Source organism: Camelus dromedarius, chromosome 18, assembly GCF_036321535.1.
Source record: "Camelus dromedarius isolate mCamDro1 chromosome 18, mCamDro1.pat, whole genome shotgun sequence".
NCBI classification, from domain to species: Eukaryota; Metazoa; Chordata; class Mammalia; order Artiodactyla; family Camelidae; genus Camelus; species Camelus dromedarius.
In genome coordinates this window covers 26,544,477-26,571,432 of record NC_087453.1, presented here as the reverse complement: position 1 = coordinate 26,571,432, position 26,956 = coordinate 26,544,477, and the positions used below count along the sequence as shown (strand labels likewise).

Sequence of the window (26,956 nt, the reverse complement as noted above, 5' to 3'; positions counted from 1 at the left end):
CATAGTTTTTAGCCCACTGCCTTTGGAAGATCCAATTTATCAATTAGAGAATGACTAAAAGACTGTATTCTTCCCTGATATATTCACAAGAATTTCTGATAAAGAGAGTTCTTATTCTGCTGTCATCACTAATAATTTTAAAGAAAGAAACAAAAGAGATGTTGGAAGATGGTTGCAGGGACTGAAAACTTATGGCCAAGGGCCTGGTTTACCCCAGCGATGTGCTGGGGGTGCAGTAGGGTTAGTATGTGTTCCTTTCTTCCAGTAAATATTTCTGAATATTTACTACATGCCAGGCATTGCCCAGTTTCTGGAGATGCAACAGTAACTAAATATATACATGAACTTTTTTCATCTTTTATTTTCTTCTGCAGGGGTACCAAACAGCCCCAGATTGCGCTTAGGGCTGTTTCTGCATTTGCCTGGTGTTCTCAGACCCCCTTCTTGTGCCTCTTCCTGCAGTAAAATCACCAGGTAACCCTCTCTGTTGCTCACCTGCCTCTAGCCTGCTTCCTGCCTCCACCTGCTCTGCACACTGGCAGAAGGACCCATTTCCCCAAGGGATGGCCTCTGTCAAGTCTTGTGGATCTATAATTAATATAAGTCCATGCAACTTTCAGGGACAAATCAATGAGTGATTGAGAGCTTCTGTTGACATCAGAAGAGCATTAAGAAAAGAATGACAGCCAAGGCAAACACCTTGGGAAAGAGCTGACAGTATTATGGACCAATATACTTTTCCATTTTGCTTTTGAGAGCCTGGAAAATATTTTGAAGACTATTGTGCAATAAATAGAGCAACAGTAATAACACAAATTAGCCCCCTTGGGGGAAGTGCGTTCTAGCTGGCTTCCTCACGGGCTGGCCATTCATTTCTCCTTCCGGTTGGGAGTGCTGTTCTGAACCACAGCTCAGACAGGCTCCTGATCCTGACTGGTCTCTGGCCAAGGAAGGCTGGACTGCAAACGCTGGGGGAGAGCTTTCCCTCCACGTGGATGGACTTTGCTTATGGTGGCCTGGCCTTGAGCACTGCCTCTGCCCATAGGTTCCTAAAACTAGAACGTCTCCTAACAGATCGTCTCCTTGGGCTACGGAGGACTGTCAGGATGGTTAATATACCACCCTTCTCTCAACCTAGTTGTCCTCCAAGTTCTTTGGGGACCAGCCCTGAAGAGCAGCTGTCTTGCTATCTTTCATCTTACCCTCCCTGAAGACGCGTTCCCTTCTTTAAGGAACTTCTTGCCTCTTGACAACGTTAAAGCCTCCCTCAGGATGGCTGTGATTGAACTTGGAATTCACACTTACTGCTTTCATCCCTGATGCGAAGTCTCTCAGGGGCCATCCATCCTTTCTTCTAGGAGTCTGAAATGGGCCTGAGCACAGTAGTGCGTCATTTCCTTATGTGATAAGTTATTAGAAAGTTAATCTAATCCTGGGCAGAGTTCCAGAGATTTTTGCTTTCAAATTCTGGCTCTGGGACAAAGCAAATGCTTCAGAAAAAGTGAGACATCGGCTATTCTTTGTGGGTGGTTTTAAAATCAGTGGGTTGCACTATTTGATTATTAAGTGTTTTTCAAATTCTTTGGCTAAATCCAAAGATGAATTTCTAACATATATGTATAAAAAATATATATATATATATTTTGATCAGTTGCCTATTTCTGAGACGTCACCCTAAAATTTAGTAGCTTAAGACAATAACAATTATTTATTTTGTTCCCAAATACACAATTGGAGATGGTTTGGTGTGGACTGTTCATGTCTGCTCAATGAGACTCCACTGTGGGGCTGGAGGAGGCACTGGGGGGGATGCTGACCCCATGGCTCACTCAGTTTGTGCAAGCTGGTGACTGGGATCTTAGCTTGGGGCTGGGGGCCATGGTTCATCTCAACATGGGCTGCTTGGGCTTCCTCACAGCACGGACATCCCAGATGCTCTGAAGTACACATTTTTATGCCATCGCCTCAGAAATCACAAAGTGGTTGCTTGCATGTTATTTATTCCTTGAGATGATTACAATGGCCCATCCAGATTCCAAGGAGAGACAATGTCGACTTCACCTCTTGATGATACATTGTCAAGATTCCAGAACATGCGGGATGAGAAATATCTTTGTTAACATCAACGAAAAAATACAACCTGCACAAATCTCAAGTGATTTTTTTTATGAAACCTGATTGCAAAAACTTTGACCTATGATATCAGTCACAGACAGGTATTTCCAGATGAACTAAATGAGTAGCATTGCTCAAACACAGTTGAAGATTCAGAGCAGAGATGTGGGTTTTCCTCTTTCGAGATCCATTAAATTGCTGCAGAAAAATTCTTGCTCTTTGAGTGCTAGGGGATATCTAGAAATATGAACAATAACTCAAATTATCATTAAGATAAGAAAAGGAATATGAGGACGTTTGAATATAGTCAGCAATTCAAAGTATGCTTCAGTTCTCAAAGGAACCTGAGGAAGGTATGAAGGGAAACAGAGGAGAAAAAGGAAGAAAAGAAGGAAGGAATGAAAAGAAGAGGAAAGAAGAAAGAAAGAAAGAAAGAAAGAAAGAAAGAAAGAAAGAAAGAAAGAAAGAAAGAAAGAAAGAAAGAAAGAAAGAAAGAAAGAAAGAAAGAAAGAAAGAAAGAAAGAAAGGAAGGAAGGAAGGAAGGAAGGAAGGAAGGAAGAGAGAGAGAGAGAGAGAAAGAAAGAAAGAAAGAAAGAAAGAAAGAAAGAAAGAAAGAAAGAAAGAAAGAAAGAAAGAAAGAGAAAAAGAAAGAAAGAGAAAAAGAAAAGAAAGAAAAATTGTACAGCAAGAGGGAAGGGCAAGAAGTGCAATTTTATCAGCCTCACACAAGGATTCCCCAGGTGGTTGTTTAAACAACTGACCGATTCCAGGCACCAGACATCCAAGACGTTCTCACTCCCTTTAACATGTGCCACACCCAATTTCCCAGAATCCTGAGAAAGGAGAACTGGGCAGCCAGTAGCAATTCCTTCTCTTGCTCAATGAGGGAAACTCAGTGACACACACACTCTAATAGTTTCCAAGATTTAGGGAAAGTGAAAAGTACCTCTGTATTAAAGTACGACTAAGGAAGTGGGCACCACGTGATGTCCAATAGCCACTCACTCCAGGAAGACGCCACATGATTCTAAGAATGTGCATTGACATGAGACGTTCCAGCAGACCACATCTGCATGTTAACAGTAGCTTTTACTCTGAGTGGCGTTAGGAGCCAATGGAAGGTTTTAGGCAGAGAGGGGTAGATCTAACTCAAGCTTTCAAAGAATTGCTCTGCAGTGGGAAAAATCAATTTTGATCAGAATAAGGGCGAAACAGGAAGAGTACTTAAGAAGCTCTTGCAATAATCTAGGCAAGAGGTGATGGGGGCTTAAAAAAAAGATGGTAGGATGGCCCTGGTGAGATGCGATTGGATTCAGGATTTTTCTGATGTTTCTCTGGATCCACATTATATTGACTTTTTTTTTTAGCATCGTTTGATTTGCTCTCTCTAGGAATTTTGCGCCCTAAATATCAACAATGGAAGCAGAATTTAATAGCAGTTTAAGGAGAATGAACTAATTCGTGTTTCTCAAGCATCACTGTGTCCACAAATCATCTGAGGATCTTGTTAAAATGTAGATTCTAATCTTGCAGACCTGGGGTGGGGCCTGAGCAGCTACATTTCTAAGTTCCCAGGTGATGTGATGGTCCAGAGACCACAAAATAAAAGACTAACTTACTAAATGGCCATTGGCCACGTACAATCTGGGACCTCTGGGGTAGATACTAAAAATCTCATATTCGCTTGTGACTTCATCCAAAGTCTCTGAGGATAAATCATGAGGACGTTCTATTTGTGCTCTTTACGTAGGTAGATTTCTGCGGATTTCTATTTTTCTCCTTTTAAAGGCTGATATTCAATCTACAGAGGCTGACCCACGCAAAGATTTCTTACACAAATTGGTAGCAGTAAGTGACGTGAGTTGAGTGTGCAGACTGTTGCACGACATGGCAAACTCCCAGCTGTGCGTATTTAACCCTGAAAGATCACAACACGAATGTGAAGTCAGAGCTCATTAAATTAGAGACTGATTTAACCAAACGATTTGTGCAGCCATTACACAGGTGTTCCGTTTCAGAAAGTATTGGAGCACAGAGCCGGGGGGCCTCAAAGCTAATTTCTAACCTAGACTAATCATGCCAGAAATAATGACCCGCCGTTACTGCCTTGTGAATCAGACCCTATGATATTTAAAATAATTAAGATCAAAGCCTCAGTAGAAGGTCACTGAATTCAGCAGTCATAAAATGTTAGCACAAAACTCCAGGCTGTGCTTGTTTGCTTAACAATCTTTAATGCTGAGGTTATAAAATGGCACAAAGAGGGACACTAGTGTCATCTTCCAAGTTGTTGCTCTGCCCAGAGGAACTGCCCACAAGCGAGGGAAGCGATGAAATTGGTATTCAAAGCAAAGGTGTGACTCAAAAGCCATTACAAGCATGAAGAGACCTGGTCACTGAAGAGATGGATCTATCTGCTTCGCTGGCTGCGATCCCAACAGACGAGGTGTAACAAAGATTTGCTTCCCAGCGGTAGTAAGTTGGGGGAAAAAAAAAAAAAAGTGTGAAATGAATTGGTTTGTCTGGGCCGAGTTCCCAGGAAAAGGGTGTCTTTCATACCAAAAGCTCCCACCCAAACTGGCCGGGGTGCTTCAAGCCAAAGATTTAGACAGTCAAATAAGAGCTAATTGTATTAGAGGTTTGGTTAGGAAGTGGGTTGACAATTAAGAGCAGCTCAGGACCTTCAATGGCCCAACCACTAGGCTTGGGAGGCTGTGGGATAACACACCGGAGCAGAGGAAGGCTTCCTAATCCGCTGCTCAGACGTTGACGGACTTTGGCTGGAACAAGTGTGAGACAGGAGAGAGATAGTGGCCCTCGGTGGCAGAGGCAGAGGAAGCTACAAGGCTGATAACCGAGGTTGCATTTATTCACAAGATTGTGCTGGAGATACACAGAGCTGCGGAGCCACAGCAGGGAGCTCCAGGAAAAAGAAGCCCTGCATCTTTAACAGGGGACGGCGTTCGTCAACAATGTTATGCTACTTTTTTCCGTGGGCAAGTTCCCAGCAAGTTGCACTCCTAACACAGAATTTTTATTTAAGCGACACTTTTCATCAGGCTGATTATTGCTGGACCCTGTTCTCATCACTTTGCAAATGTTACCCCACTTATAACTCATAACCACCCTCTGGGGTGAATAACACGATTATCATCAATTTAAAAACGAGGAAACTGGCTCAGAGAAGCTTGAGGACTCATCAGTGGCGCCCCTTCAGTTCAGGAACAGTGCAGGGGGAGCATCTGGGTGAAATGGATGAAGAGGGCGTTACAGGAGAAGAAAGGAAGCCCATTCTTATTTTTTTTTTAAAGTAACTATGTTTTATGTATTATTGTATTATTGTATTATTTTATTTTGGTAGGGGGTAGGTAACTAGGTTTATTTATTTTTAGAGGGGGTACTGGGGATCGAACCCAGGACCTCACGCATGCTAAGCAAGCGCCCTACTACTTGAGCTGCACCCTCCCCACACTTTTTATTTTTCTATTTGGAAGGAAGATGTATTAAAGACCCAAGAGAAAATTTAAGAGGCCTCTTCCATGCCCTCTTCCCACAAGTGCCGAAATGAAAGTCCATTAATAAAGCTTAAAACTGAAATTTAGTACAGATAAAAGCAAACCTCATTACCCGACGTGTGATTACTGGAGAGCTCACAGCTGGGGGACATTTCTGGGGAAGGATGAGGCTTGCCGACTCCGGCTGCTGATTTCCAACCAGGCGTTAAAACCGAGCCCCTGTATCTCTTCCTTTAACAGGTTGTAGCATTGACCGCTCTGCCATAGACACTGGAAAGAAGTCTGAATGTGGAAAACAGACCCTAAGAGTCTTAATGATGAAGGAAAGTGGAGATCAAACATGTGTCCCCCTGCTAAGCAACAGCTGTCCTTCACAAGCTCACTCCTTTCCCCTTTGCCACTTTCCCAAGGGAAGACCAGTCTCCAGCCACTTGTGGGCAAATTCAACAGCAACATCCTTCTTGGTCCTCAACGCCTTCCAACCTCCTGCGAAACTCCCTCCCCACAAAGCTTCATGACACCTAACTCCATCACTCCTCATCCCCCAGCAGGGTGGATACTTATTGGCTCCCAGGATACTCCCTCCATCCACTGAAGTCTTTAGTACCCGGGCCGCAGTCTTCTTAAATCAGCTGGCAACATGCAAGTAAATGACGCAGCTATTATCAGACACCCACGATGCTCCATCTGCTTGAATCCCGTGACTTAAAGTTCTGCTGCATTTGCCAATCTATTTCCATGGCCAGAGCCTGAATTTCAAGATTGCTCCACTTCTGAAATTTTACCTCCAAATACCCTTCCTTCTGAACCCATTCTTCCATCTTCCTCAGTCTTTCCTCCAGCCTGGTTGCTCCCCGTTCCCTGCCTTCCAAGAGCCTCCTCCTGGCTTCCTTTTCCAAGCAGCCTAGCTATCCTGGTTTGGCCTTTCAGCTTCCACTTTACCTATTAACTCCTTTCTTGCCTTGTCCTTTTTTCTGCACCTCCAAACCCTAGATCAATCCAACCAGACGTTCTTCTCCTTTGACACCCAGGCAGTCAAATACTGGTGGAAAAATACCATGTAACTTTGCAGATGGGTGACACTGACGAGAGGTACAAGACTTTGAAAACAGATCTATGGAATTATACAGTTTCTTGGAAACCTGATTTAATCCCTGGCCTCCGGCAAGAAGTGACTAATTAGCTCAAGACCCCCTACCTCAGTGCCAAAGCTCACGGGAAGTTAGGCTCAATCCAGGTGGATAACAGTATTAAACTTCAGATAACTTGGGCACAGTCCAAATTCTCTCATACAATAAACTCTCATGTTTAACCAAGTTATTTTATCGTTCTGAAATTTTATTGTATGCAACGCCGTGTAAAATCAATGACACTTGGGAATCTTTGTGCATTTTAGTGGCATTTGTTTGAAAAGAATTTGACCTATACTGCTAAATAATGTGCTTAATGATGGGGTCCAGAAGTGGTAATGAAAGGAGGTAGAAGACATGCATCACATAGCCGCGAGCCTGAATTACAGCTTCAAAGGGCTGGGGCACGTTCTCAAGGCTTACATTCAAATGTCCTTTTACTTAACAATATTACTTTAAAAAAAAAAAAAACTAAAACCCTAGGCCTCTATTAATCACTGTCTCTTTCCAAATTTGTCTTCAATTTCAAATCCAACTTTTTCATGCTCCACTAAATAGCTCATAGTAATAGCTCAGGTACCCAATGTCATTCTATTTAGTAATTTTTCCACCTAACTGAAGATTTCTCTCTATTAGTATCATTGAAAGATATACCTGTTAGCCATCTTTCTAAAACTGATTAAATTATTCTCTTCTATCTTAAGGATAATGCATAAACATGTAGCTGTTTCTTGAATTTGCAAAGTCCTCTTGTTAAAACTCAATTATAGAACTTGTAACATCTGTTTGGCTGCTGCAAGAGATTTTATGATTCCCTCTGGGTTTTTGTCTTTGTTCCCAACGTTGCGGTGGCGAGAAAAATATCCTACAGATAAATTTGATGCTAAATTATAATAAATATGTGCTGTGATCTCAGAAGTATCAGGAAGTTTAATAATGGCCTTGAAGCATTTCCCTAAGAGATGTCCCTCTCTAGTTAACACCAGAAAGAGTCTCTAAGCCCTATGGAGAGTGACATAGTCTATCAAATATATGAGGAATAACTTATTTGTGATTTTTAAACCGCCTCACATCATTTTTGGATTCAAAGTCACCAGCTGTTAGCAGAGCTAAATGGCTTTATTATTCTGGGGTTCAAGTACCTCAGCTCTCAACCGAGACCCCATCTTCTCTGTTCCTCCAGAGTCCATGATTCAAATACCATAGTGCATGTGAAAGCACTTTGAATGGAGTAATGGGTGGTATCAGTGGCAGAGCAAAACCATCTGAAATCGGGAGAGCTTTTGGTAACTTCCTTCATCCTTTACCATTTTCTCTCCCGCAACGTGTATCACGCAGTCAGTAAATGTTTAATGAACAAATGAATGAAGGGGTAGGCTTTGATACTGCTGTAAGAGAATTAATAACACAAAACAAGTTTGTCCCCAAAGCTAGAAATTCCTTTTTCATAAAATCTGAAGCATGTCCAAATCTGACTTGGTCACCAGCTACCTCTTTGGAAAGCAGAGGGGCAAACCCTCCAAATTGTGCCAAAACACTTTTCCTTAAGAAAGTCTTCAAGTTCATTGAAATTATCAGCTCCACACGTCAACACATTCATTTTCAGAGGGAAACTAACTTTTTTTAATTATTTGCTCATCTATGTGTAAGCCTAGAATACCTATTAAGATAAGTTATCCTGAAGACATAGCACTAGACTGTGACCGATAGATCAGACTTCAGGGGTTGGAAAGAGAAAAGAGAAAACAGTCGTGACCACGTCACATGAGAATTTACTAAAGAGACTACGGTAGGATTAGCTCGTAAAAGAAAAACCAAAAGGAAAAATATGGAAACAACGTAGTCCAAATCAATTCTCTCTTAATACTAAAGAGAGAAGAGATTCATTCTGATGAGCTCCAGGGGTAACAAGCAAATATTAAACAGACACAGATATTAAGAAAGAGCATGGTAGCCACTGGAATTCCCTATGGATGAGACAGGTCCTTGGGAGCACTGACCTTCCTTTACATGGTACCAAATCACAAGGGAAAAGAAGCAGCCAGGTGGGATTCCATAATACAGCCAACCTGAGGATTTTCCTTCAGAGCATTTGAAAAACTTTCTCCTCATTTATGACCCAGGAAACGAAGACGACCCATGAGACGTGCCACATGAACGGTGTTCTCAGAGTCCATGGTGCAGACATTTCTTCATTTTTTAAAACTGACCAGGTGAGAACCAGTCGGCAGACACATCAGGAACTAATGGGGGAAGGCTCCAGATTTGCGGTTCCATAGCCTGCAAAACTAAAGCCCTTCTCTGCTCTAAGCACAATAAATACTTACTGCATTAAAACATAAGCATAAGCCAAAGGCAGGCAGAGGGAAATGGTGAGAAGTGCCCTCCCGGACATTTCTAAATATGCCAGAGAAACTTTCAACCGCATGTTACAACTTTATAAACTGTGTGTAAACTTGACCTCTGAAAAAATGCCAGGGTCGATGATGCTGAGAGGGACTTCTTCAGTGAATCATAGCTGGGACAGTCATTTTCCAACTCTGCATGTAATTTTCCACATCTTTTCCAAAATAAGCCATGTAGTGAGTCCACACACAGGGCAGGTTTCCTCCGCCGGCTTCCCGTCCCCTGATCACACATCATTTCCCTGGTGATAATTCTCTCCCTTGGCTCAGGATGTCCCACCCTAGCATTCTTGTTCTTTCTTTGTACTCTCTTTCCTTCACCACCAGAACTTCTATAAACCATCCAGGCAAGTCTATAGGCAATTTACAAACGGGGAAACAAGGCAAAATCCTACCCACTATTTCATGCTGATTTTAATTTCTACCTCTGATATGCTGACCCCAATAAGTGGGACAGTCTTGGGCAGCTCAGTGAGAATACCTAGGCTTTCTTGTCAGAAATATTTTCCTAGTAACATAACTACAATTTTTAGATCACAGATTTGTTTAAGCAACTCTATAATATGGATTCTATTAGGATTTTTATTTTAAAAAATAAGGAAACTTTCCCAAAGTTATACTCTTAGAAACAGAGGAAAGTGAGGTTTATCCCATTTCATGGTCCCTTCCATATAAATGATTGGAAAGTCTTGTTTTTTCCTGTGAATTTTTTAGGGACTGTCTCATCTTTGACAATTCCACCATCATGCCTACTCAAAACATTTTAATAATTCCCTGTGGACTCCAGAATCGAAGTCTACTTTTTTTTTCTTTTACTGTTGCTTAAGATGCTGAACATTACAGTCTCTCCACAATTTAAGAGTTACTTCCTGCATTTTTCTTGGACTCGGGTGAACCAACTTTGTCAGCCCAGAGTGGAGATGCAAGGGCTTTTCCTTTTTATTGATTCACGAATTAATTTGGATGAAAAGACAATGAAAGGGAATATTTGAAATGAAGACTGGCCCCACACATCTGGGATTTGAAGCAATCTACTCACTCTCTGTAGAACATGCCTCACCCTCAGCCTTCCCACTCATCATCGCTCTCACTGACGACGCTGGAATCATACCCATCATTCAAAGTCTGGCCCCTTTCTCTGCCCACGTGACACCGTTGCTGATCTTCTAAGCAAAAGTTATTCCTTCTTCTCACACTCACTAAGAGTCAAACATACTACTTGCTCAGAGCTTTATATGTATTAAAATTATTAGCAAACGCTGTGTTTCTCATTCTGGGTGGTAAGCATAGAGGGGAATTAGATCAGGCCTGTTAGACTTTGGTTGCCCTTTTTTTCACATCCCATGGGCATTCAGTGGGTGTCCCTGAATTAATAATTTAAAATATAACATACTGCTTTCGGGTTTGGAGTCATACCAGAAATAGCTAGACGTTTTAAAGAAACACATCTAATTTTCAATTTTATTTTTCAGAAACTGCACTTTATTGATTTTTCAAGTCAATACCAATTTTGATTAGAGTACTCACTTCCACATATCCCATGAAACAGTGAAAAGGTCTTGGATATTTCAACATGTGGCATTAGTCACAGCGGCTAATGAAAACTCCTGGGCAGAACACATCCCTTGACTTTGGGTTCAGGACTGAGGGCCCAAGTAGCAGGGTGTGCTTCCCAGGTGGTCATTCAGTTCATGAGCCACATTTCCTGCCTCTGTATAGACCAGAGGCCCCCAGACAACAAGCAGAAACCCTCACGATTTTCAAGGCCTTTATCCAGTATAACCAGCTTTCTGCCTAACTAGACATTGACCGGCACCAGACCAGAAGCTGCCCCATCAAGGCGTTCACAGTCTAACCTCTCATAAGGCCTTACCCCTGAGTGTGGGACCATCCCACCTGGGACTAGAGTAGAACACCTGTCTGCCATCGGCCCAGAGGGTCCTGAAGGATGACGCGTCCCCGCCCACCCCTCCACCTGCCTCTCCACTCCCTCTTCCTTCCTCTCTTCCCAGAGATGCTCCCAGCTTCCAGTAAGGAATAATTTTTGGTGAGTGAGTAGCAGAAACAGCATGTGATAAGATAAGAGTCAGGGAAACAGTATTAGGCCCAAAGAATCATAGGGAGCACAGAACGTACCCTGAGGCACAATCTGCAGACTGCCTACATAGAGGACTGAAAATAAAACCTGAAGACAAATATACTACTTAAGTATTTAATATTCATTTTATTTTTTAATATTTTTATTTTTATTCATTATTATATTATTTAATTATTTTATTTGGGCAGGGGGAGGTAATTAGGTTTATTTATTTTTAGAGGAGGCGCTGGGGATTGAACCTAGGACCTGGTGCATGCTAAGCATGCGCTCTACCACTTGAGCTATACGCTCCCCTCTCTATCGAATTTTTAAATATGGGAAAAGAAGAAATAACACTTGAATAAATTTGATATGCCAAGGTGGTAGCTTCCACTCCAAAGGTTTATGCTTGTACAGAGCAAGGTTCTATGACATCCTGGATTTTATTTAATTTCTTTTCTTCTTTGCACATTTGCAGAGAAATGGTGATCAGAGATGGCCTTCTGTTTGCGGGCACTATATTCTGTGGTTTGCCATTAAGGGAACATTTGCACCTGCTTTTTATCACATCTAATTATAGTCAGGTTTGGTAAAATTCTATAATTCATCCAGGAATATACGTAATGAATCAATATTCCTGGATATTGCTCCAAAAGTCTGATGATGAGTGTATAACACACTAATAATAAAAGCTATCATTCATTGAATGCTTTGTCTAAGGCAGGCATGAGTGAAGCCTATCATGTGCATCATTTGTCTCATCGCCCTGTCATGTAGTCAAGGCTATGATGTAGTGGAGTCATTACCATCCATCCTGTAGATGAGGAAACGGAGGCGCTGGGAGGTGGAGTGAATTGCCAGAGGTTGCTGAGCAGTAAGTGGCAGAGCCAGACCTCTCACCCAAGCAGAATTCAGAGCCAGCGTAAGTAACTAGCACATTATGTATCCTTCTCAAATGAAAATTACCAAGTGTTTAAAAATACCAGCTGTTAAAACAAACAAAGAAACTCTGTTCCTGGTGGGGATTGGAGCCCAAAAAAAGTACTCACATGGCTCACAGAAATGTCCCTTGATGTAGATATCTTTAAAAGCCATGTGACAATGCTTATTAAAATTAATAGTGCACATAGCCTTTGACCTTGCAGCCCTTCTCCTAGGAATTAGTCCTGTAGGTGTAAAAGCATTGTATGCACAAGGATATAATGCAAATTCTACTCCGCGTGGGGGAATGTTGAATAAACCAGGGCAGAGTCATCCCGTGAAAAACAACACAGCCATTAACAGGGGTGAGACACAGCCACCCAGCCAGGTGACTCAAAGCTACTGAGAGAAACGCAAGATGCAACATAGATCCAATTTTTGTCAACACATGATCAGAGAGTTTAAGGCAGTGAGACTCTTCGGTATGATACCATTATAGTAGATACATGTCATTTCATATTTGTCAAACCCCAAAGACTGTACAGCACAAGAGAGAAACTAACCATGGATTTCAGTTAATAACAATGTATAATGATGTACTGGAGCTGACTCCTTATTTTAACGAATGAACTGCACTCATACAAGATGTTACCCACAGGGAAAAGGAGCTGAAGGATATATAGAATCTCTCTGTACTTTCCACTCAATATGTATGGAAACCTAAAACTACTCAAAAAAGTCTATTAACTAAAAAAATATTAGAGACCACTATTTATTTAAATATACATTCAAATATAATAGTGAGTATAGTGAATACTGTATGTTGTTAACCTCAGTTGCAGGGTTAAGGGGCAGAAAAGACATGGATAAGGGAGTTAAGCCAAAAAAAGAGGCAGGTTTTTTACAATTTTTATACTTACAAGATGAAAACAATAAACACTCTATTCTACGACTAAATTCATGTCAAATTGTGTTTGTGTGTGTGTGTTTGTGCAGAAGGGGAGACACACAGGTGGACAGACCCAGCTGGGATTTTTTTTTCCAAGTACCTTTAGATGCCTTCATTCTATCATTTCATAAGTGGTCCTTTCTTCATCTCACCTTCAAACCATGAAATGGGAATAATAATTGGTAAGAAACTTATCATCCCATGAAGAGATGGATCTTCAGACTCTGCTTTGCCTCAAATAGAATCAAATGTGAATTTGAAATTGGTAGTAGTTTAATCATGTTTTTGTTTTCTTTTTCTTCCTCACTCCAAAGCCAACACAAAATAATAATAACTACAAGGCAACCTTAGAGCTTCTCCTCGTGTTCACTCAGCAGAGAGTTCTTCACTTTAGATTTCTTTAAAAAAAGATTTTAAGATCTTTGTTGGAGAGTCTGTATCTCCAACAGACTCTCTGCACACACATATACACACACACAGGAAGAACACCAATGCACTAAAGCAAAACCCCCACCAAAATAAACACTTCCCCTGTATAGATCTACAGTAATTCACATATTTGGAGAGTGAAATGCTGAAATCTTCTAGCTGAATAATCAAACAGAAGCCCCAGAGCTCCCGAGTGTAGCCTTCTCACTAGGGTTGTAACAGGAGGTTTCACATACCTCAAGGGACAATTTCCAACCATATCCTTCAAGGCATATTTTCCTCTAATTAAACCTAATCCCTATTACCTCCTGGTGGCCTCTAAGGGTTCGGTTTTCAAGAGCCACTGTGTCGTCTGGTTTACCTTCTGAGATGGTTACAAATGCTGCTGGTCCCACCCAGGCTCGGCCTGCTGAACCCTGAAAACACCTGAGCAGGAAACAGCCAGGGCCCCCTCTGCGGGGTTTACGTGATGAAATGCAGCTCACAATTAGTTGCCCCTGCAATTTTCACACCTGGAGCTCTTGAGCTTTGAGGGTGCAGGTGGCCTAATGCAGGAGTAATTAGTTCCATGTCATTAATTATTTATATGGAGCTTATCACCCTGGGTTGGTGATTTTTGTTGACTCAGAACTGCAGGTGCACAAAGGAAAAGTGCATTTTGAATGCTTGGCCTCTTAAAAGGCAGAGGGAAAAAACGGTGCTCTTTGGGGCAGACTATCTCCGGGGCATGCTCCAGGAAAGGCGCTGTCATTCATAGCAACCACAGGGTTCTGAGAGTTGACAAGTCATTTAAAATGGTGACTCACCACACCATTGCTCCAGTTGCAAGGGTGATTCTACTTGCACAGAATTCTGTTTTTAACATGTATTTTCCCATTTTGTTGTTGCTAAAGAAAAGCAGGGAATAAGAATCTCCTGTCTTATCATTTGGATCTAATTATTCCTGGAAAGCTCGAAGTACGTGAAATTACACTCCTGGAAATTCTTATTAACTCCACCTTCAGAAGGTCCTGGTGAGTCTAATTTCTGTGGTGCTTATCAATGCATAACTTCATTCTCACCAGCTGGATTCTTCCAACCTTGGCTTAAGCAGTTGTTGAGACAAAATTTTCCTTGACTGACATGATGCATTCCTTATGATTTTAAACTCATTGACCTTCCTCTATTTTCTTACCCTGTTGTTAGTTTCCCATCTATTTCCAGTTAGGTATTTTTTTCCAAATGAAAGAGGGTGGTGCAGTTCATCCCTCCCCGGAAGATTTCTGGTTCAGGATTTGATTGTGTGATTAAACTGCAGGACTAGTTCCGATCAATTGATTGTAAACTTTAATCTTCCTTCATAGTGGCTTGAAAACAGAGACTCTCTGAAGTCAATGCCTCAGTAGAAAAGACTTTTTTGATGCCTCCTCCATATCACGGTAAACTTTAGATGCCACCTTCCATCTCAGTTTCTTCCACAATCACTCACTGTAGCAAATTAAACAGGATCGAGTTTGGATGCTCTCATAGGAACTCTGGCATCTCCTGACTGTTTCCAGCAATCTCCAGATGACGCTGATGGCGAATGGCATCAGTGTGACAAGTTTAACCCTGGTCGGGAAGTTAGAAGGATTCATCTCTAAACTTTGCAATAAACTTAGTTTGATCTCGTTAAAAACTTGTTCAGCTCTTTCAAAACTTAAGGTTCAGTTCTCTCATTATTATATAATTTATCATTTAAACCAGAAACTCTGAGAGTAAGAGGAGGTGCTGTTATAATTACACAGGGATGACAGGCATACATTGGGACTGACCTAGGCAAACTGACACATGGTCCTAAGTAAACTGAGACTTTACTCTTAGGAAAATAAAGATTGGTTTGGACAAGACAGAGGTGGCTCAGGCATCTTCCAGGTCTTAAATGTTTATATCAGGAACTAAAATTTCCAAGCAGGAACCCATGTCTAGTGTCTTTTCTCAAAACTCTGAAACAGAGGAATTAATGCACCTCTCAATTGGGTCAGCACCTTTTTAATCACCTCAAAAGTGTATTTGAAGCTTTAGGATAGCAACCTACAGAACAAAGTGGTCAGGGTAATGTCCGCAAATCCAAAAGTCTCAAAGTCCTGGGTGCAAAAACATGCTGTCTCCGCAGCTAAAACATCCCATTAACCGTGTGTTACTTTGGCTTATTCAGAAATAGCAAAGAGGAACATTTGGTCTAAGTATGCTGTGTTGATGTCTCGTTAGAGGGTTTTGTATTTTGGTTTAGCTTTTCCCTGTTACGCAGCAAGGGTATGTGATATCTTGTTAATCATTGCTAAGTGTTCAGCTATTTCTCAAAGCAATCCAGGATCTGGAGGTCAACTGAGGATCAAAGACGTTGCCAAGGTAGCGAACTTCCTCTGCATCCCCTTGCTTTTGATCAATTTTAAAAAGTTGAGGCATCCCAACTAAGGGTTAAAGTCATCACTGCTGACAGGAATGCAGTCCTCTGTTGCAGGCACACACACTCCACTTGCCTTCCCTTGCAGTTGTCCATGTAGGTACAAAGATTTGGGCTTGATTCTTGGCTAGATGTGCATAGTATTTGAATAGGTTCTTGGTCAATCTGTACTTCAGAATTCTCCTCCCTAGAACAGTAGAAGCAATGATCAGGCTGAGGGATGTTTTGAGGACCAATGATGTCAGTAAGAATGTCTAGAATCTGACCTGAAAGGGGAAACAGCAGTAACCGGGTGCCCGCATAGATTTCACCATGAGATAGTCTTGTGCCTCATTGTACAGATGATGGGTGTCCCTGAGAAGCTGCCTGGACAAAAACCTCTGCAAAGCAAATTCCTCTTCCTTTTCCCTTTGACTTTTTACCAACTAGAGAATTTTTCTTGCCGGAGGCATGAAGTACAAAATCACATGTAAGAAAGAGGTAAACCACCAAAAAATGATGACATGAACTATTGTGTGTGTGTGTGTGTGTGTGTGTGTGTGTGTGTGTGTGTGTGTGTGTGTGTGTGTGTGTGTGTGCGTGCATATAACTAGTCACTTTCTTTTTCTTTCAAAGAATAGCTAATTTACAGTGTTGTGTTAGTTTCAGGTGTATAGAAAAGTAATTCAGAATATATAGATTCTTTTTCAGATTCTTTTCCATTATAGGTTATTTAAGTTAGTTCCTTGTGCTATAAAGCAGGTCCTTATTGTTTATCTAATTTTTATAGCGTAGTGTGAATCTTTTAATCGCATACTCCTAATTTATCCCTTTCCCTTTCTCCCTTTGGCAGCCATAAGTTTGTATCCTGTGTCTGTGAGTCTGTTTCTGGTTTTTAAATAAGTTTGTTTGTATCATTTTTTTAGATTCTACATATAAGTGACATGATATTTGTCTTTGTTTGTCTGACTTACTTCACTTAGTATGATAATCTCTAGGTCTATTCATTGCTGCAAATGGTGTCATTTCATTCTTTTTTATGGCTGAGTAGTATTCCATTATATATATATATATATATATATATATCTTCTTTATCCATTCATCTCTTGATAGCCATTCAGGTGGCTTCCCTGTCTTGGCTACTGTAAATAGTGAAGGATATATGAACATGAGGGTGCATGTATCTTTTCAAAATAGGGTTTTTGTCTCTTTTGGATGTATGCCCAGGAGTGGGCTTGCTGGATCATATGGTAAGTGTTTTAAGGACCCTCCATTTGTTCTCCATAGTGGCTGCACCAATTTACACTCTACCAACATTGTAGGATGGTTCCCTTTTCTCCACATCCTCTCCAGCATTTATTATTTGTAGACTTTTTTAATGATGGCCATCCTGACTGGTGTGAGGTGACACCTCATTGTAGTTTTGATTTGCATTTCTGTGATAATTAGCAATGTTGGGCCTGTTGGCCATCTGTATGTCTTGTTTGTAAAAATGTATATTTAGGTCTTCTGACCATTGTTTCATTGGGTTGTTTGTTTATTTTGATATTGAGTGGTATGAGCTGTTTTTATATTTTGGAGATTAAGCCCTTGTCAGTTGCATTATTTGCAAATATTTTCTCCAATTCCATAGGTTTTTTTTTTCATTTTGTTTATGGTTTCTTTTGCTGTGTAAGACCTTATAAGTTTAATTAGGTCCTGTTTGTTTATTTTTGCTTTTATTTCTTTTGCCTTGGGAGACTGACCTCAGGAAACATTATTACGATTTATGTCAGAGAATGTTTTGCCTATGTTCTCTTCTAGCAGTTTTATGGTGTGATGTTTTATATTTAAGTCTTCAAGCCATTTTGAGTTGATTTTTGTATTGCATGAGGAAGTATTCTAACATCATTGATTTACATGCCACTCTCCAGTTTTCCCAATATCACTTGATGAAGAGATTGTCTTTTGTTTATTGTGTATTCTTGCCTTCTTCGCTGATGATTGACCATAGGTGTGTGGGTTTATTTCTGTGCAATGGCCATATTTTTAAAAACATATTGATGGAATGGATATATTTAGTTGGGGGAAGAAAAACCTAAGGAATAATGTCACTCTTACTTTATTGAGAAAAGGATCTTGACATGTGGGGGAAGAAAGAGGTAGATAGGACCTTATTACATCATTAGACAGATGTACCACCAATGGGGGCAACCCCAGGGAGTCAGATGTTAGCTGTAGATGAGGAAGAACTTTCTAACACCTGTAAATGTGCAATTGTGTAATGCCCTGTTTGGGCAAATAGGCCTTGCGAGAGTGATCCAGCCAAGGCCAGATGGCCACCCTGAGGCAGCTGCAGAAGACACAGAAACTCTAGAACCTCCCCCTCCAAACAGGAGAAGGTGCAAAGCACCCAGCGAAAGTAGCTGGGCTTCTTAGACACAATGCCCAGCTACAAACCGAGAAAATCAAGCCAGGTATCGGATGAACTCAGTAGAGCTGAGAAGTCCTCCCTCACCTCTGTAACCATTGCAAACAAAACAAAAACCTACACTTTTTGTGGCTCAGTCATTTTCTGAATGCCGTATTTGGAAGGATTCTGGATAAAAGACGTGTGAATATGAATAGGGCAAAAGTAACCACCAAAGCAAAATACCTGACATTTATATTATGAAGTAACACTTTTTCAGGAGAAAAAGAATATCATTAATTAAGATTCCTTGTGATTTATGATTTGTGACAATTCAAAGACAACTTTGTCTGTTGTCTGCGTCTCTACAATTTACCTTTCTATTATCTTTCTATCATTCCTATAAAAACAGATTGTTTAAACAAATGAATAACGCAAGCAAAAGTGGAGTGGGAGGTGTTCAGATTTCCTTAAGATAGCAAATTGTTTTCCAACACACTTACAACTACCCAACTGCATACAGTATGTTCATTATAGTTGATCTTTATGTATCCATTCAGAGTTTTGATTTGGAATAGCTTAATAGCCTGCTTACTATTACTTTGTATACTGAAAGCATTAAAAAACCATATTTATCTTGTGAAATAGCCCTATATTTTGATTTTTCATAGTCATACTGACAATCTCATAGTCATTTCATACTAGAAAGGTAATACTCCCCAAAAATACTTGCATTAAGTATTAAGTAGTACACTTCTTCTGTAATACAAAAGTATTTCCTTTTACAAAAATAGTTACAGGGAGAAAAACCTAGCCACCTCACCTAAATGCATATTTAAGTAGTTTTATTTGTGCTACCTTTACAGTGGGAATACAAAATAAGTTATTTGCCAATTTCATCAAGATCTAAAACAAATCTAAATCTTTTATGGAAGTGTGTGTGAGTGTGTATGAGTGTGTGTGATGTGTGTGTAACTCACTGCAGGACTGCTGTATTGTCATCTACTTACCAAATATTAAATTGAATCCCTTTGTATGTGGGACACCTTTAAGTTACTTGGAATATTTCATTGAGAAAAAAAATCAAACAAAAATTCTTGCACTCATAGAACTTAGATTCTAGTTGGGGAAGACAGACAATAATCATAATTAATAGGTAAACGTAGAACCAGACATGGGTTATCAGTAACGTTAGGAGTTTGAGTAGGGGCAGGATGCAATTTTTTAAAGTGTGGCCCAGGTAGACTTTTCTGAGAAGATAGCATTTGAGCACATAATGGGAAGTGGTGAGAAATTTCACCATGTGCACATCTGGGGGAAGAGCGGTCCAGGCAGAGAGACCCCAGCAGACTCAAGACATAGCAAGAAGCCCAGTGTGGTGACATGTGACATGAACACGTGAAAGGAGAGTCAGAGGTCAGAGGTCAGGAAGCGAGATGGTACAGGACCCTGGAGGTGATGGTGGTGGTGGTACGCTGGCTCTTCTCCAAGAGAGATGGGTGAAGTGCCAAGCCACATGGTCCAACAATTAGCACATGAATAGGTAATGATCATAATTAGTTACGGTTATGTATCCTGTAGTGTATCCAAGGCAGAGTCATTACCTTGATATTTACTATTTGACAGATGACTGAATGGAAATGCAGAAATGTTGTGATTTATAAGCGGTTTAAATGTCAGTTACAGGAAAACCAAAGCCATAGCTCCACCTCCTCTAACGAGCTTCTTCAGGTAGCGCAGTAAGTACAGCCCCCACCTCCTTAAAAACATGACAAGTTGTTGGTCTTCAAGAGCAAGTGAAGTGGAAAGAGCCTTCATGGGAGACTCGAATTGCATCTCAGGAAGCTACTGACGGTTCGGATTTGAAGTGGAATGGAGGCAAGAGGTTTCTACAAAATTGTCACACATCTGCTTTCAGGGAAACATGAAATGTCCTTTTTAGAGTTGCCCTGATAAGGCTGTGCCTGCAACCACATTCTCACATTTCTGTATCTGTTTTCCTTGATGCATTAGGATGGTTGAGGTCTCACTAACTTATTAAGTTTATCACAATTTGGAGCTCACAGTAGACCCAAGCACAGGGCGAGCACGTCCTTATTCATTACGGGTGGTCCCACCCACAGCCTGCAAAGGATGCCCTTCCCAGGGTCTGCATCCTTATAGAACAGATGTTCCCTCGAGAACACTCACCCCCAGTTGACCTTTACTCAAATTACCTTGCTCCTTGGACCTGAGAGAGACCTTGAGCCCAATAATATCCATTCTGCTGTATTGGCTGTCATGACAATAGCTCTGAACTCAGAGAGGCCACTGCAGGGGTACAGTTCCCCCTCTCCGAGATGGTACCCATAAAGAAGTGGGACTTCTCATCAACCAGTGGGGAGCCAATGCCAGTGAACCTCACTGACCACACCTGCTGCCAGCCTTAAAAACCAATGGATTCTGCTGTTCTTACGTATTGGCAATAACCCAGTCATCCCTTCCTAGCTCTCTGATACTTCACTTAACAGGGTCAAATTGGTTAGCGTTTGCTAAGTCTTCTAACTAGTACATTATTCTTTGCCCCTTGCTTTCAAAGTTGTTTTAAGAGGCCCATAGGGGCAGGCAAGTCAGAAAATGAGAACTCCAACAAACGCTGGCAAAGCACCCTTCCCTTGACGTAAAGGGAAAGATCTACAGGCTGTTAAAAGAACCTTCCTCTGGTTAATAGAATAACCAAGCTGTGGTACAAATCTATGTTGATGGAAGAAAGAAAAATGGGCTTTTTGAGAGGAGAGATAGAGTGCTAAAACACATTTCTTACTAAATAAATAGCAGTCTTTTGTCTTCAGCATACAATGCCATGCCCCCCTCCCGGTTATCTGCAGAGATCTTGACCTGGCGTGGTTTTTCTGTTGTTGCTCTATTGCACTCGCTGTTGCCACCTGCTGGTGGCATATCATGGTTGACACATAGGGCATGGTGGTGGGGGTATTCAAATGGCAAGCTTAAGATGGAATCAGGAATCTTTTTACCCCGGGAACTCCTTCTTCCCTGAGATAGGAAAAGAACAGTCCTGAAAGCAAAGGGGGAATAAATCCTATTCACACGTGACTTTCAAGAAGTCCTGGTATGTTTCAGTCCCATTACTTCACCAACACAAGGGACTCAGTCACCAGCCATCATCCTTTCTCTCTGTGGGGTCTGATGGACGTGCCTCCTTCTGACCTCCTTCTGATCCCTGGAGATATAATTTTGTATCTTGCTATATTAATTTTGCATCTTGAAGACTAAACGTTTTCAGTGCAATGGAACTTGGCCGCAAATGAGATTGCATTTAGTTTTCTGTAAGTAAACCCTCAAGGCAAAGGATAACCTCTTCTGCCTGTTTCCAAGGAGCCTGAGGGTAACAGGGTTCTGGAACACTGCATCATTTATAAAAAGAGTCCTCAGAAGTATATATGTATGTGAAAACACATCCAGAAAACTCAGAACAAGCAAGTTGTCTGACGTAAAGCAAATCTATTTTTAAAGGCACATACCGAGCTATAATGTGCTGTATAATATGAAATGGAAGTTCCTTTCCTTAGATTCCTCCACACTCATAAAAAGCCAATACCATGGGACATGTTTCCTTGGAAATTCAGACACACTGGAAGCCGCCAGGCACAGCTACACGTGTCTAACTTGTAAATTTATGGTCACACAATAGGAAGGTTGCAAATGAAAGTATGGCCAGTGTCAGGAAGCTGAAGAGTTAAGATCCCATAATAATCTTAAGACACCCCCCACTGTGCACAAATGCCACATCATAAAGAGAGTTAAAAGCTTTCTTCAGTAGGAATGCCCAATACTGAATAGGGCCCAGCACGGACAACTTAACATTTAACATGTATCCTCAGTTTTAATTTGTAAGATGAGCTGTGTTTTAATAGAGATATTCACTGTTCATTCCCTAGTCAATGCTCCCAATAAAAACAGCAATGTTGAGGGGCCCAAGGCCACTCCCCGCACCCTTCTCTTCTCTGTGCGCTGGGTCTAAGTTACCGCATCCAGTTCCACAGCCTTTAAATGCCACCTATAGTCTAGAGATGCTTCAATCTATTTCCCCATTTCTGATTTCTCCCCAGAACTCTAGATTCATAGCCAACTGCCCATCTGAGAAATAATCAGCATCCTTAACATAACATGACTTGAGCCAAACTCTTAATTACATTCCCCAGACCTACTCTTCTCTCTGAATTTCCTCTTCTCAGTAAACAGCATTAAAACCCCACTGTTGCACAAGGGAAAATTCTGGAAGCTAACTTGGATCGGACTCTTTACTCTCACTCTTCATATAGGAATTCTTGCTGAATCCCTTGGCATTGATACAGGAAGAAAATGGGGTGTGAGACGATGTCCGTGTCCCAGGTCTTGGTTGAGACCCTGACATGTGCCCCACCAAGAGAGGGTCCTTGGCTTCATGCAGGACAGAATTCAAGAGTGAACCATAGTTGAGTAAGGGTCGATGTATTCAAAGAGATACTCCATAAACAGAATGCAGGCCATCTTACTCAGAAGGGAGAGCGGCAGCCTCAAAGCAGAGTCAGCTAGGAAAGGGGAGATGGGCCATGAGGTGTAGGGGGTTGTTTTACCGGCCCAGTAACTTCATATGCTAACAAGTGGGAGGATTATTCCAAATACTTTGGGGAAGGGGCTGGGATTCCCAGGAATTGTACCATCACCCGCTTTTTGACCTTTTATGGGCAGCCTTGAAACTGTCAGGGCACCTGCGGGAGTGGCAGTGAGCAGCTGTTGTATTTCAGTGAGTGTTTACTGCAAGTCAAGGTCTACTGGGAGTTGAATCTTCCACCATCTTGGTGCTAATTGCTGTGTCGTTCTTTTAATGATTGTGCCTCTCCCCCCTCTCCTCCTGTCTCAGCATCAAATTCTCTAAAATCCTAATTCTTTCCATCTCCACTGATACCACCTTTATTTATCATCTGTTTGGCATAATAAATGATTTCAGAACATACGAAAATAAGCATTTATTATCTCACGTGGTTTCTGAGGATCAGGAATCCGGGATGGACTTTGCCGGATGGTTCCGGCTCAGGGTCTCTCATGAGGTTGCAAACTGTGGGCCAGGTGGCAGTCACATCAGCCGGGGAAGAATGAGCTTCCGAGGTCCCTCAGGTAGTTGCTGGCATGCCTCAGTTCCTCACTGGCCGCTGGCTGGAGGTTTCAGTACCTCGCTGCATGGGCTTCTCTTTAGGGAAGCTCACGACATGGTAGCCTGTTTCCCTCAGAGGGAGAGATCCAAGAAAGAGAGACCAAGATGGAAGCTACAGTCTTTTATAACCTAATCTCAGAAGCAACAGAATATTACTTATATGCTACATTCTACTGGTCACATTGACTAACCCTGATGAAATGTGGGAGGTGACCGTGAAAGGGTGTCAATACAAGCTTACCTGGAAGATTTTGTGGGTTTGGTTCCAGACCACCACAATAAAGTGACTCTCACAGTGAGTCATGCAAACTTTTTGGTTTCCCAAAAATACAAGTTATGTTTACACTGTACTGTAGTCTATTAAGTGTGTGATAGCATTAGATCTAAAAAGGAAACAATGTCCATACCTTAATTTAAATGCTCTATTTGCTGAAAAATGCTAACCATCATCTGAAGCTTCAGTTAGTTGTAATGTTTTTTGCTGGTGAAGGGTCTTGCCTTGATGTTCATGGCTGCTGACTGATCAGGACGGTGGCTGCTGAGCTTTGCGGTAACTGTGACAATTTCTTAAAATAAGACAATGAAGATTGCTGCGTGGATTGACTCTTCCTTTCACAAACAGATCCTCTGTAGCACACAGGGCTGTTTGATAGCATTTTACCCACAGCAGACCTCTTTCAAAAGTGGAGTTAATCCTCTCAAAGCCCATCCCTGCATATCAACTATGTCTATGTAATATTCTAAATCATTTGTTGTCACGTCAACAGTCTTCACAGCATCTTCAGCAGGAGTAAATTCCATCTCAAGAAACCGCTTTCTTTGCTCATCCATGAGAAGCAACTCCTCATCCATTAAAGTTTCATCATGAAATTTCAGCAACTCAGTCACATTTTCAGGCTCTGTGTCTAATCCCACTTCTCTTGCTTTTTCCACTATATCTGCAGAGACTTCCTCCACCGACGTCTTGAACCCCACAAAGTCATCCATAAGTGTTGGAATCAACTTCTTCCAAACTCCTGTGAAGGTTGATGTTTTGACATTTTTCCCATGAATCACAAATGTTCTTCACGGCACCCAGAATGGCAAATCATTTCCAGAAGGTTTTCAATTGACGCCCAGATCCATCAGAGGAATCACTGTCTTTGGCAGCTATAACCTTACAAAGTGTATTTCTCAAATAATAAAACTTGAAAGTTGAAATGAGTCCTTGACTCACAGGCTGCAGAATGGATGTGGTGTTAGCAGACATGAAAACAGCATGAATCTCATTGTCCATCTCCATCAAAGCTCTTGGGGGACCAGGTCCATTGTCCATGAACAGTGCTATTTTGAAAAGAATCTTCTTTTCTAAGCAATAGGTCTCAACAAGGGGCTTGAAATATTAAGTAAACCATGTTTTCAACCAGAGGGCTTAAAATAGTCAGTAAACCACTCTATAAACCAGATGTGCTGTCATCCAGGCTTTGTGGTATAATTCACAAAGCACAGGCAGGGTAGATTTAGCATAATTCTAAAGGGCTTAGGGTTTTCAGAATGTTAAATGGGCATTGGTTTCATCCTAAGGTCACCGGCTATGTTAACTTCTAACAAGAGATTCACCCCGTCCTTTGAAGTTTGGAATCTCGGCATTGACTTCTCCTCTCTAGCTATGAAAATCCCACATGGTCTCTCTTCTAATAGAAGGCTGTTGTGTCTGAATTGAAAATCTCTCCTGTGGTGTAGCCATCCTCATGAATGACCTGAGCTAGATCTTCTGCATAACTTGCTGCAACTTCCGCATCATCACTTGCTCTTCACCTTTAATGTCAAGGAGACGAATTCCTTCCTTAAACCTCATGAACCAACCTCTACCAGCTTCGGACTTTTCTTCTGCAGCTTCCTCGCCACCCTCAGCCTTCACAGAGTTGAAGAGATCTACGACCTTGCTCTGGGTTAGGCTGTTGTGGGAATGTTGTGGCTGATCTGAGCTTCCAACCAGACTTCTAAAACTTTCTCCATGTCAGCAATGAAGCTGCCTCCCTTTCTTACCATTCATGTGTTTACTGAGTAGCACAGTTCATTTCCTTCAATAACATTTCCTTTGCATTCACAGCTTGGCTAACTGTTTTGGGCAAGAGGCCTCGCATTTGGCCTGTCTTGCCTTTTGATGTGTCTTCCTCACTAAGCTCAGTCATTTCTAGCTTTTGATTTAAAGTGAGAGACACGCTGCTCTTCCTTCTCTTTGAACACTTAGAGGCCATGGTAGGGTCATTAATTGGCCTAGTCTTAATATTGCTGTGTCTCAGGGAATAGAGAGGCCTGAGGACAGGGACAGATATGGGAAACAGATGACTGGTGGAGCTGTCAGAACACACACACATTTATTGATGAAGTTCTCTGTCTTATTTGGGTATGGTTCATGGTGCCCCCAAACAGCTACAATAGTAACGTCAAAGAGGACGATCACAGATCACCATAACAGATGTAATAACAATGAAAAATTTTGAAATATTGCAAGAATTACCAAAATGTAACACTGAGACACAGAGTGAGCAAAAGCTGTTAGAAAAATGGTCCTGATACACTCAGTTGATGCAGGGCTGCCCCAAACTTTGAGCTTGTTAAGAAAATGCAATATCTGCAAAGTACAATAAAGTGCAGTAAAAGGAGAGATGCCTGTCCCCGGAGGAGGGGCTCACTGGGGGCAAAGGTGGAGGTTGGCTACCATGTCATTCTAGCCCGCACCTCCACCCTCGACTGCCTAGGGGCCTGGAATAGCTTCCTAATCCATCTCCCTGCTTCTCCTGCCATCTCCATTCATTAACCACTCAGAAGCCAGAAGTATCTTTTTGAAAACCTAAATCAGATCTTGTCGTTCTTGTGCTTAAAACACCCCCAACGGCTTCCCGTTTTACTGAGAGTGAGATCTAAACTCTTACCGTGGCCCTGCCGACCTGTCAGCCTCATTTACCATCGTCCCCAGCCACCCTGGATACAATCCTGTTCCTCTAACATATCAGGTTGGAGGGATTCAGATCATCTCTTAAATGTCCCTTCCAGGAAAGCTAGCCAACACTATCCTATCCAAAGTCTTCATTCAGGCCCTCTGTTGCCTAACTGCCAGCCCTGCTGTGGCTCCACGCACAAACACAGGTGCACTTCCTACCTGCTAAAAGAATCCTGGTTGCATGTTTAAGAGCAAACAAGATCTTGATCTCCGGGAATGCAGGCTTCTCTCCTCTATAGTCAGCTCCTCTATAGTTCATGTGATTGCTCTATAGTCAGCGTGGTGATCATTTCCTTTAAGGATGAAGCAAAAGGGTCTAGAAGTGTCATGTCCTATACTGATTAGTGAGACGTGAAGGATGTCTACTGGGGGCTTCCCTTCTGAGATATAAAGAGCAAGCTTGGTGAACACAGCATCTTTTTCTCCTACCACAACTTTTCTG

The 26,956-nt window shown here is 41.6% G+C and overlaps 1 pseudogene; it reads right to left on the bottom strand.

The window, feature by feature from the left end:
* LOC135318552 (tigger transposable element-derived protein 1-like) overlaps window positions 1-25,768 on the bottom strand; it is a 46,951-nt pseudogene extending 21,183 nt beyond the window's left edge.
* Window positions 25,769-26,956: the final 1,188 nt, after the last annotated feature.